Consider the following 7,400-nt stretch of genomic DNA (forward strand, 5'->3'; position numbering starts at 1 on the left):
GGTCTAGGGTCTGTGTGCTCACTGTCAGCAGTTTTCATCTGGTGGAGGTCTGCTTCCTATAGAAATAACCTGGATGTGTGTTAGGCCTTAATCTGCATCTTTCAGGGAACTGTGAGTTCTGTGATTCTCTGTGGCAGATTTATAGTCTAAATCGTTGCCAATTTCCTGGTCCAACAGCTATTCTTTGTTTTTTGTTTTACTTACTTTTCCATTTCAACTTTACTGAGGTCTATTTAATATATACAATTGTGAGATATTTAAAGTGTACATCATAGTGATTCAGTGTACATGTGAATTTAAAAATACTTGATTGGAAGATAATTGCTTTACAAAGTTGCATTGTTTTCTGTTGCACAACAGTGTGAGTCAGCCATAAGTATACATATGTCCCCTCCCTCTTGAGCCTCCCTCCCGCCCCCACTCCACCCCATCATAGAGACTCAAGGAACACCTGAGAGATTGAAAGAAAGACTTTTTCTGCAAAGGACAGGGGCTTGTATATAGTTTCAACCCCCCTCCCCTTTTCTTTGATACTTCTCAATCTCAAGGGGAACAGGTTCAGGAAAAGAAAGGGAGTAAAGCTTTGGGTAGAGAGATCAGTCATAACTCAGTAGATGAAATTGGTTTTAGGGGAACTTGATTTCAGCAACATTCTTGCTGGGTAGAACTGTTATCTGAACTCAGTCATCTGAATGATCAGAAAATTTTAGTTGCCAAAATGACTAGTTACCTTCTACCACTGTAGTTATGTCAAACAGATATCACTTTTTAAAATTATTTTTCTTTTCTAGTTGTCTTTCCTGAGGTGGCAATATCCACCTGTATCCTTCAGCTGCCACTTGTATGCTGATAATTGCTTCATTTGTATGTCAGTCCAAGATCTTACATCTCAACTGCCTACTGAAAATGTCCAGGTGGAACTGCACCAGGTACCTTACACTTTTCAGATCTCAGACTGAGCATGTATTTCTCTTTAGAGGCAGAAATTTCAGTATCATCATTCCAGAATCCTGCTTCTTTTTATGCTATCCATATTTAGTTGATAATTAAGTCTCATCTATTCAGTTTTTTAAACATCCCTGTTTGAACATTCCTAACTACCCTCAGCTACTGCCTAAGCTCAAGGTCTCAGTGTTTTATTCCTGGGATATTGCTATTCCTTTCTTTAGGTCCTTCTGTTTGCCCATATATCCTGCTTTAATTAATTCTCTGCATGATATCTAGGTTGATTTTAAAACAGCATTTTTGAACACATCACTTTCTTGTTTAAAATCTATCACCAGCATAGTTTCCTTTGTTAACCTCTTAATTCCATTTTGGAGCCCTTTCTGTCTCTCTGGCCATGTTTCCTGCATTGCTCTGACCCTGCTGAGCTGGGTGCTGTTCCCTGAATGCCTGATGCTGTTTCATGCTCTTAGCTTATGCTCCTGAAATTTTCTCTGCTAGAAATGAACTCCCAGTATATCTCATCCTTCTAACCTCTGAGTCATTTAAAATTTGTTTAAAATACAGCTTAAGAAAATCTTCATATATGAAAGAGCCCCTAGGTAACAATTGAACACTATCTTGAAGGTCTGGATTTTAAAAATTCAGCTTAATTTTGATTTTTATCAGTCAATATAAAGATAAGAGGTCTCTCTGTGACCTTTGCACAATTAATTGGAAAAATTAGTTGCACTAATAAAGTTTTTCTGTCCCTCTATTATTGCTTAGTTATTTTGAAACCAAAGAGCATGTAAAGGTAGATTAAAGCAGTCCTAGGATTAAACTGGATTGATGACTCTTCAGCCAGTGTTTCCACTGAGTAGCTATTAAAGCAATTTGGCCTCAAAAATTATTGCTTATGGGTAAGACAGTTTCATTTCAAATGGAAAAATAATGTTCTGAATGGTAAACAAGTGGGGTTGAGGTAGACTGTCTTGGAACTGAACTGAAAATCACCTCATCAATCATGAATTTTTGGCTGTCATAATGACTGAATTACCTGGGTGAACGCTAGTGTGATGAAAAAGAACCTAGTTATATGGACTGTCTGACCTCTGTGTCATCAATTGTACAACAATCTGATTGATTACTCTGTGACTGGCCTAAACTATCTGGAAATGATCAATTTTCTGTCATGTCTAATCCTGTCCATATTATAATGCAGGCTATTGCTAAAACTGCTTCCTATTCAATTCTCCATCACCGGTGAACAAGGTCACTGTAATTGGTGATACATGAAGTCTTTTCTCATCATGTGAATAGGGGAACTCAGATTTAAACAGTGCCTTTAAAATGAATCATTTAATTTAATCAGAGCATCTGCAGTTAAGTGTAGTACTTCTTTCAAGTAGGACTTGAAAAACCTTGTCTTGTCATTTCAGCATTTTCATTGCTGACTTTTATCCTGACTTTGAAAATATAAAATGTTTCTTCACCTGCACCAACTTGACTCTTCTATTTTATTCGTGTGTTACATTCTTGAGAAAGTGTTAATTTTTCAAAAATAGACAACTAGAGCCTATTATACAGAGTGAAGTAAGTCAGAGAGAAAAAACAAATATCATATATTAATGCATATATATGGAATCTAGAAAGATGGTACTGATGAACCTTTTTGCAGGACAGCAGTGGCGATGCAGACACAGAGAACAGATCTGTAGACACAGTGGTGGGAGGAGAGGGAGGGACGAATTGAAAGACTAACACTGAAACATTTGCATGACCATATGTACCATAGATCACCAGTAGGTATTTGCTGTATGATTCAGGGAGCTCAAATCCAGTGCTCTGTGACAGTCTAGAGGGGGTGGGATACAGTGGGAGGGAGGTTCAAGAGGGAGGAGACATATGTATACCTATGGCTGATTCATGTTGATGTGTGGGAGAAACCAACACAACAGTGTAAAGCAATTATCCTCCAATTAACAATAAAAAAGTTTAAAAAAAAAAACAAAAAAAAACCCCACGAAATAGGTAAAATTGCTCCAACTGGATTGTGTGTGATTTGCATGCTGCAGAAACTCTAAAAATAGCCATTGGTCTACTGATAATGGATAGAGTAACTATAAATGCTTGAAAAGGAGAAGCCTCAGCCTTTTAATTTCCCTAAGTACACACTTGCATACTTGTTTTAGCAGTGGGAACTTAAACATTGGACATAGGTGAAGAAAAAGGTTAATAATATTTGAGTGTTCTAATTGCCAGATCACTAAAACTACCTTACTTTCATGGGTAGTGAATGAAGTTTGAGATTAACTGAAATTTAGTTTGTATAATCCTAAAGTAAGGATTTCTTGCAAAGTATGTTTATAGCAGCAGTTCCTTTCAGAAATTCTTCATAGGTTGGCATTTAGGATGATTAAAGCATACAGGTATTTTATCTGTCATAATCAGTCTTCAATTTGCTATTCCAGTCATCAATTATACTATTGATACACTTTAAAACAGATCTTATAGAGATAAACTTAGGGATGATTTCAGTTACTCTAGGTAAAAACAAAAGAACTAGAGAAAAAAAAATGTAATTTTCCTTCTTATCATTTACAGAAACCAAAAGTTCAAGAAGTTTATACCAAGTGATAGATACAGAGTAAAGGTCACTTGAATTACCAGCATTGCAGAGGAAGTTCTGAAAAATTCACAGTTCGTGATTTCAGGAATACATTTAGAATGTAAATTAAAAGGGAATAAAGGCTCTCACGTGTAGTAAACTTACTTAAAATCACATTACTTTAATGATCCAGCATGTTTAGTCTTTGATGTATACCCTGCAAAATGCATGCACATGTGCATCAAAAATATTCACATAAGAATGAATAACTTTATTTTTCATGTTAACCCTAAGTTGACCATGACCTGAATTCCCTCCAGAATAAAATGTATCAATAAATTGTGACATGTTCATACAGGGGAATATTGTACACAGTGAAGATGAGTGAGTTAAAGCTACAACAATGACATGGATAATCTCTCCCATATACTTTTGAGCAAAAGAAGTCTGACAACTTAATACAGGCTGCATACTTATAAAGTTCCAATTACACTGAGTGTTAGAAGTCACCATTGGTCCCTTCAAAAAGGAGGAAGTGCGTAATACAATTGGGAGGGAGTACAGAGAAGGATCCTGGGCGAAATTCTTTCTGGATCTGGGAGGTTGTAACAAAGATATATTCCCTTTGTGATAATTCTGTAGTGATTTGTAGACTTTGTATATCCACATTATGTTTCAATAAAACAATTTTTAGAATTACATTTTTTAAAAAAAGAGATCCTTGGAAACTATCACTCTAATTTGCAAGAAAAGTAGTATTTTTAACAAGTCATGCAGTGTATCCCTTGTAAGTAGATTTCCATCTTTTTCTTTTTTTTAAACTATGGTCACCATGCTTTAGATTATATCCACATGGCTTATTTATTTTATAATTAGAAGTTTGTACCTTTCAACTGCCTTCACCCATTTCCTGTTATTTATTATTATAATCAGTATACCTGAGAAATCTGTATGCAGGTCAAATCTGTATGCAAATCTGTATGCAACAGGTAGAACTGGACATGAACAACAGACTGGTTCCAAATTGGGAAAGCAGTATGTTAAAGCTGTATATGGTCACCCTGCTTATTTAACTTATATGCAGAGAACATCATGTAAAATGATGAAGCACAAGCTGGAATCAAGATTATAGGGAGAAATATCAATAACCTCAGATATGCAGATGACACCACCCTCATGGCAGAAAGTGAAGAAGAGCTAAAGAGCCTCTTGATGAAAGTGAAAGAGGAGAGTGAAAAAGTTGGCTTAAATCTCAATATTCAGAAAACTAAGATCATGTCATCCAGTACCATCACTTCAAGGCAAGTAGATGGGGAAACAATGGAAACCGTGAGAGACTATATTTTCTTGGACTCCAAAATCACTGCAGATGGTGACTGCAGCCATGAAATTAAAAGATGCTTGCTCCTTGGAAGAAAAGCTATGACCAACCTAGACAGCATATTAAAGAGCAGAGCCATTACTTTGTTGACAAACATCCGTCTAGTCAAAGCTATGGTTTTTCCAGTAGTCAGTGTTATGGATGTGAGAGTTGGACTATAAAGAAACCTGAGCACTGAAGAACTGATGCTTTTGAACTGTGGTGTTGGAGATGACTCAGAGTCCCTTGGACTGCAAGGAGATCCAACCAGTCCATCCTAAAGGAGATCCAACCAGTCCATCCTAAAGGAGATCAGTCCTGAATATTCATTGGAAAGACTGATGTTGAAGCTGAAACTCCAATACTTTGGCCACCTGATGCAAAGAATGGACTCATTGGAAAAGACACTGATGCTGGGAAAAATTGAAGGCAGGAGGAGAAGGGGATGACAGAGGACGAGATGGTTGGATGGCATCACTGATGCGATGGACATGAGTTTGAGTAAGCTCTGGGAGTTGGTGATGGACAGGGAGGCCTGGAGTTCTGCAGTCCATGGGGTCACAAAGAGTGAGACATGACTGAGTGACTGAACTGAACTGATTATTATAATAAAGATACTGAAGGAAAAACTATAAAGGACTAAGAAATAGATGATGCAGAATCATGAAGCAACTAGTAATTTCCAGCTAAATGATTTTAGTTTTATCTCTTAGTTGCTATGATTGTAATCTTCAACTTTAGTGTACCTTGTCATGGTGGTGGTTGTTTAGTTGTAAGTTGTGTCCAACTCTTGTGACCCCATGGACTATAGCCTGCCTGGCTCCTCCATCCATGGGATTCTCCAAGCAAGAATATTGGAGTGGGTTGCTGTTTCCTTCTCCATCATGTACATTGGCTGAATACCTAATTTTATCCATAAAATACATGACAGTGTATATAAAAACACTTTGAAATGCTAATAAAAAATAATACTTTAAATTAACACTATTGATATTTTACACAGAAATTTCCATTTGTATTTCCATGAAGGCTGGACAAATGATTAGAAAGAACAATTTAGCCATATCCTAAAAGATTCCTAATTCCCTGGTGGCTTAGATGGTAAAGCGTCTGCCTACAATGCAGAAGACCCGGGTTCAATCCCTGGGTTGGGAAGAACTCCTGGAGAAGGAAATGGCAACCCACTCCAGTCTTCTTGCCTGGAAAATCCCATGGACGGAGAAGTCTGGTAGGCTACAGTCCATGGGGTCACAAAGAGTTGGACACGACTGAGTGACTTTACTTACTTTTACTAAAAGATTCCTAATCAAATGACATGTTAAAAACCAGATAAACAGTAGCATCATCTATTCTTTAATGTGTCAGTCATGTGACTTTTAAAAGAAGGAGTTCATCTGATATGATTTGTTTCTGGTTCACAGACAAATGTTTTGAAAGTAGAGACAATCAGGCATTATCTTTGAATGTTGGAATGTGTTCCCATTCCACCAGTTTAATTAATTTTAATGATCTTTAAGAGCTTATGGTGCTGTACCTGTCTTAAGTTCCTGCAGAATTGTAAGTAGTACAGACACCATGCCTATAAGTTATCAGAGCTTTAAGCAGTCACATAGTGAGAATATACTTGGAGGGCTGGACTGGGGGTTTGTCAGGTTAGAGATAGAGTTGGTCATTGGTAAGGAAAACAAGTAGCAGTTGCTAATATTATGGAAATTGGGGGCAAAGCTCAAAGAAGGAAGAGAGGCAAAATCAGGAAAAAAAAAATAATATGGTTTTCTGAAAGTTTTCCTGAAGGAGGGAGATAATAGAAATCAAACCCTCCCTAAACAAAGCATGAAACATTACTATGGTATTGGGAGATCCACCAAGCATTTGTGACCTCCTGCTTCAAGGTTCTCTCTGGGCATCACGATGGGATGGACGTCTTAGTACATCTCACTAGCTACTTGTGTGTGTGTGTGTGTGTGTGTGTGTGTGTGTGTGTTTTAGACCTCTACCTCTGGGTGACAAGACCTCATGTGCAATGTTTACTGAATAACAAAATATCCTTTCCCTAGCACCTTGCCTCTACCTTGTTGTTTGTTTAGTTGCTAAGATGTGTCTGACTCTTTGTGACCCCATGGACTGTAGCCCATCAGGCTCCTCTTTCTATCTTATTTCCCATGCAAGAATACTGGAGTGGGTTGTCATTTCCTGCTCCAGAGGATCTTCTCAACCCAGAGATCAGACCCATGTCTCCTGCATAGGCAGGCAGATTCTTTCCCACTGATCTACCAGGGAAGCCCATCCCTATGCTGTACCTGCTGCTGCTACTGCTGCTGAGTCGCTTCAGTCATGTCTGATTCTTTGTGACCCTATGGACTGCAGCCTGCCAGGCTCCTCTGTCCATGGGATTCTCCAGGCAAGAATACTGGAGTGGGTTGCCATGCCCTCCTCCAGGGGATCTTCCTGACCCAGGGGTTGAACCTGCATCTCTCATGTCTCCTGCATTGGCAGGCAGGTTCT

At 38.1% G+C, this 7,400-nt stretch overlaps 1 non-coding gene across 1 annotated transcript; it reads left to right on the forward strand.

Annotated features, from left to right (window-relative positions):
* The first annotated feature begins 5,978 nt into the window (after positions 1-5,978).
* Positions 5,979-6,050, forward strand: TRNAC-ACA. Its single transcript has one exon. It is a non-coding gene; the product is annotated as a tRNA-Cys (tRNA).
* Positions 6,051-7,400: the final 1,350 nt, after the last annotated feature.

The sequence above is a fragment of the Oryx dammah genome, unplaced genomic scaffold, assembly GCF_014754425.2.
Source record: "Oryx dammah isolate SB20612 unplaced genomic scaffold, SCBI_Odam_1.1 HiC_scaffold_21, whole genome shotgun sequence".
In the NCBI taxonomy this organism is placed as follows: Eukaryota; Metazoa; Chordata; class Mammalia; order Artiodactyla; family Bovidae; genus Oryx; species Oryx dammah.